At 41.1% G+C, this 5,202-nt stretch overlaps 1 long non-coding RNA gene across 1 annotated transcript; it reads right to left on the bottom strand.

Moving 5' to 3' along the window:
• Positions 1–1,187: 1,187 nt before the first annotated feature.
• On the bottom strand, positions 1,188–4,570 carry LOC310771807. Its single transcript, XR_014552463.1, has 4 exons — positions 4,416–4,570; positions 3,725–3,842; positions 2,530–2,633; positions 1,188–2,332 (listed from the first exon to the last, which is right to left on the bottom strand). It is a non-coding gene; the product is annotated as an uncharacterized lncRNA (long non-coding RNA).
• Between the last annotated feature and the right edge of the window lie 632 nt (positions 4,571–5,202).

The following is a 5,202-nucleotide window of genomic DNA, read 5'->3' as shown; positions in this document are numbered from 1 at the left end:
CTTTTGGTTCTCGTTTTCCAAGCTGCTAGCGGTCAGAGGAAAGGCGTCCTGCATCCATAGCAGCGCCCTGCAGGCTGCAATTGACGAAGAGTTTTTGCTGAACGCATCCGGCACACAGGACGTCCACCAGGCCAGCTCTCCTCCTCCGCATGCACCTCTCCTCTTCCAGCCGCTGGTGTCTCTGCCAGGCACAGACCAGAGACGCCAGGCATGGGCAATTATCAGTGGCGCTGGAAGTACTTTTAGGTAGGGGGTGCTGCAAGGCCGTAGCCACCGATTCAACATTGGGGGGGACGGCTGCCAGTGCCCACAGGGCAGCAAATTTTTTTGGCCACTTTGTCGCCAGATTAGAGGAATATTAACATTAAGATTAGACTGTTGTGTCATTATTCAGTCACCTTTTCTCACTCACCTCCATGTCACCACTTGCTCCCACTGCTGTGTTGGAATCCTCATTCTCTCTCCCACCCTTTTTGGACTTTTAGCCATATTTAGAGGAATATTTAATTTTAAATTAACATTAGGATTATACTGTTGTGATGTCATTATTCTGTGTCTTCTCCTCTTCTCTGCAGCATTACTCAATTTACCCTCAGGAATCAGGGACAGTGATAGCCTACCTGCTATTACTCCCATATATCCAGGGCCAGATTAATAGTACCATGGGCCCCCGGGGCTATTCATTTTCTAAGCTATTCATTTAGCCTTTTAGTCCTAAAGATTATATCTTCCAGACTGAAACGTTATAACAGAAGTGGAGTATTGGCCAGAATTACATGAACATTTGGACACTTATTCAGCGGGTATTTTGCATGTTGCGTTCAGTGACAAGAAAGGGTTTTAAGTCGATGGCAATTGTGGTGACATTTAGGAATGACAAATGTGTCTAAACAACAAGTCACTAGTGAATAACTTGCTTCATGAGCAACACTAGAATGAGAAAGGTGATCTAAACAGTAACCTTTATTTACAGAGGAAAAACATCTTGTGCCCTGTTCACAGAAGAGCAATAATACAGTACAATAATAGACAATAGACAATAATAGACAATAGGAAAATACAGGGACAATTTTTTAAACATAATCTCTTGTGTTATTAATATTATAGCTAGCCCAAGGGCGCGGGAAGCTGGGTGCGGTAGGTGCTGCAGCACCCCCTGGTGGCAAGAGATGTAAAAAAAAAAAAAAACAGCATGCTTTTTTTCCCTACTAAAAATCTCTGTGTGGTGGGATATTAGACTGATGTTGGACTGTAAAGTCTCCAGTTGTTTGAGGTGGAAGCTTTATTCCTTCTTTCTAGAAAGTGCCAACAAGGATTAGTGATCTAGTGATTTGGGAGGCCATGGAAGGAGTTGGACTTCAACTTTCTGCCCATGAAACCATTCTTGAATGTGTTTAGTAGGAGGCATTCTTCTTTGGCCCATACAAAAACACGCAGAGCAATCATCGGAAACAAATTCACCTTTTTCACTTCCCACCCAATTCACCCATTTTCAATAATGAGAGACTAGAGAGAAGGTACAAATAAACTTTATTGATAGTAATTTGATTTGGCCTATTACTCCATGATATGATGACGGTTCCTTCTGAGATGTGCGGAGGACGGCAGTGATTTATAGGATAGAGAATTCCCCCCATAGGGAATTCATCAGGAGCCATGACGTTGGTGGTGATCAGGGGAGGAGGTGGGGCGAAACATTGCTTTCAACAAGGTTTCAGCAACTGAGAAGTGACAGCACATAGGTGAGTTACAACACAGCGAGATACATGGGAACTTTTATACAACTCATTCAGTTGATTGGCCAGCAGAAAAACGAGGGAAATTAGCTGATTGGGTATAGTCCAGAGAGAGGGAAACCGTGGGAGACAGTGATTGGACAAGGAATGAAGGGGGCGTGTATATCAATGAGTGAATGATATAACGGACTGGCACATTTTAATAAAGTGCAGGAAGATAGAAGATAGAATCACGTTGATAATGTAAAGCCTATAGTAAACTATAGCTTACTGTACAGTGCACACAATCCTAATAATATTAGGATTGTGATTGTAATATGATACTATTATTGTAGATGATATCAGTGTTGTCTGGAGTTATCATTCCAACTTAGAAACTAAGACAGATGTAAACCTGGCCATATTGCATGGTGATACAGATGGGCCCAGCTCAGAGATGCAAAGAAGATGAGTCAACATCAGCGATAGAAGAGCAGTACAGCTGCCTCAGTAATTTCGCTGGATGCACTCCAATATTCACTCCAGTCAAAGCCAGTGAAGTCTCCACATTGGCTTGGTGGATTGTCAGGGAAGTGTCCTCCTCCACCAATACAGAACTGTATTTAAAAAAAAAAAGAGTAAAAAAAATAAAAACACATAGAGACTTGTGTTGTTATATACTTGTGATACTTATGAAGACTTTCCTCTGTCTTACATTAGTTCTGCAGTAACCTAACCCTGGAATACTTCTTTGTTGTAATATCTGCCATTACTGACGTACTGTGTCAAAGTAGTCACTAAAATCAACTCTCACATGTTCAATATCGACTCCTGATGGTTTGGTCCCAGAGCAGATGGCAGTGGCCGCACGCTCACCGTTGATAGCTCTGAAGGTGATGTAGCCTGCGGCAAACTGACCTGATGGAGAAGCAATAAATAAATAAATAAATAAATAGATAGATAGATAGATAGATAGATATAGATTGATTGATCGATCAATCAGTCTAGGGTCTGCATGTGTAAAGTTAGTGTAAATAAAGATGATTGAAGCTAGATAGATGCAAAGAGCTTTCACTGGACAGATCACATGAGCACAGAAACCTGCACATACTGTGCATTAGTACACTCTATATCAGTGGTTCTCAACTGTTGTCGCATCAGGACCCACTATTCTCCTTGTCATGAAGTCTCGACCCAAATTTCAGATTTTTTTTTAAACCACTCAAATTGATTGCACAAAAAATAGCGCATTAATTTAATACACAATGCCTTCATGCACTGTTATAAACCTCAAATGAACAAAAAAGTGCAACAGAAGTGCAACTACGGCTAAAAACCAATTGAAATAAGGCAGACTTGAATTACAAGCCTATATGTTTTTTACAAGTCAAACTGGTCATGCTCAGAAAGTCTTATTTGAACTCTATGAAATAAAAGGCAGACTTATCTTGAATTACATGCCTATATGTTTTTAAACAAGTTAATAATAATAATAATAATAATAATAATAATAATAATAATAATAAAACAAGTTAACCTGGTCATGCTAATCCAGTTTCAATAGTCTGAATTTAACTAATATGAAATAAAAAGGAATCACAGGCAGGCTATATGCTTTTTAGTTAAACTGGTCATAACTTTTAATTAAACTGGGGCCATGCTAATCCAGTTTCAATCATCTGAATTGAACTAAAATTAAATATGAAATGAAAATGCAGACTTCTCTTGAATTACAGGCAGAGCATATGCTTCAGCTTGTTAAACAAGTAAAACTGGTCAGGCTAATCCAGTTTCAATAATCTGAATTTAACTCAAATGAAATATGAAAAAAAAGAAGATTTTTTTTTTTTTTGTTGGCCAATGTCCGCGACCCAATCAAAACGGCCCGACCCACCAGTTGAGAAACGCTGCTCTATATTGTACCAAGATCACAGCAGAAGACAAGAGCAGCACATAGACTATCTGCTAGTACACACAACATGCTCATTTGAGCTCACGTCTCGTCTTACGTCTCGTAATGGCTCCATAAAACATGTCAACAGTCTCTCCATCTCCATGATCATATATGATAGGGAAGGATGATGCATAACTGCCTGGACTCCCTTCATTGTACCTCACTGGGTAACGCTTAAAATTGCAAAAATGAAATGTTAGTGATATTTTCCTACAGCAAAACACAGTGAAACATTACACATTCAATCATTAAACTAATAGTACTGCAAATAACATTTTAAATGTAGTGCTTTTACCAGTTAAGTGCTGTAAAAATACTGTACTCTATGTACTGTACTATACTCTACTTTACTGTACTCTACTGTACAGTCAACCTAGTGACATCATCTATCTAGCAGCGCTCCAGTTGGTGAAAAGCTGAAGTGTTCATCTTCCTACCAATTCTAGGTCAATTTCAGACTTGAAAGCAGTGTCCTGTCTGGTCTGAGGTGAAATGCAAATGAACAAGAGTCACATGATCAAATGTTTCATGTGAGTCATTCTGATTGGTGTGAATGAAATGTCTCCCTGATTCAAATCCCTGTTCACTCCCTGCTAAGCTCAAGCCTTGCAAGTCAACTCAACAGTTCATCCTTTAAGGAACAGGGAATGAGCAGGGATACATTTGGAAAGGAACATCTTTCTTGTAGGCTACTGGTTACATACATAACCCAAGTGCAGAATGTATTAAGGCACAGTAGATCTTACTGTAAAGAGTCCAAAGAGGTTCCCCCCATATGCGTATAAGATGCGTCTGGCTGTGTGGTATCGTAGGATGGCTGTGCTTCTCCAGTTCTTCAGTGGGCTGTTGTTGGGAACATGCCACACTGACATATCGCTTGCAGATAAGTCAAAGTAGCCAGGATTCTGGGAAAGAAAGGGAACAAGTGAAGCAACCATCCCTATGTAGTAATTTATTTCAACTGGACTTTAAAGCATTGATGTTTTTCTCATGAACGATGGTTGTCAGTCAGTAGAATCAGTATAGTCAGGAAGCATCTACTGATCTCATTGCCTCTTCCCAGCATGCAACACTCCTGCTCAGAGTTACTCTCTCGCTCCATTGATGGAGTCAAATGTCAGTGATTGCTGCTTCCAGTAGACTTTTTGCAGGTGGTTTTGAACAGACAAGAGCTGGATGCTGCTGAAAACACACACAGTATGCAAATGAGAGTGAGACCATGAGTGATACACCACCTGTGACACAAGTGTAGGTGCCCACTGAGCCCTGAACATTAGCGTGCGTGCGTCAGTGTCAGTGTCAGGTGTCAGTGGCAGTGGCAGTGTCAGTACAAGATGCAATGGTGACTGGTGTCTGGTGTCAGGTGTACAATGTAAGAGTTGTTTTGATCTGACTGGCTCTGGCTCTGCCTCTGGCTCGCTGTTGTGTGACGTTGCGCTGTGGCTCTGGCGCCGCCCTGTGGCGTGCCGGGGTTTTACACCACTTCCTCAATCTGCACATGTGGCCTGCAGAGAGGAGGAGGGGAGTGGCATT

Source organism: Poromitra crassiceps (assembly GCF_964638095.1).
Source record: "Poromitra crassiceps genome assembly, contig: HAP1_SCAFFOLD_1284, whole genome shotgun sequence".
Classification (NCBI taxonomy): domain Eukaryota; kingdom Metazoa; phylum Chordata; class Actinopteri; order Beryciformes; family Melamphaidae; genus Poromitra; species Poromitra crassiceps.
The sequence above is the reverse complement of the archived record's forward strand: the minus strand, read 5'-3'. Positions and strand labels throughout refer to the sequence as shown.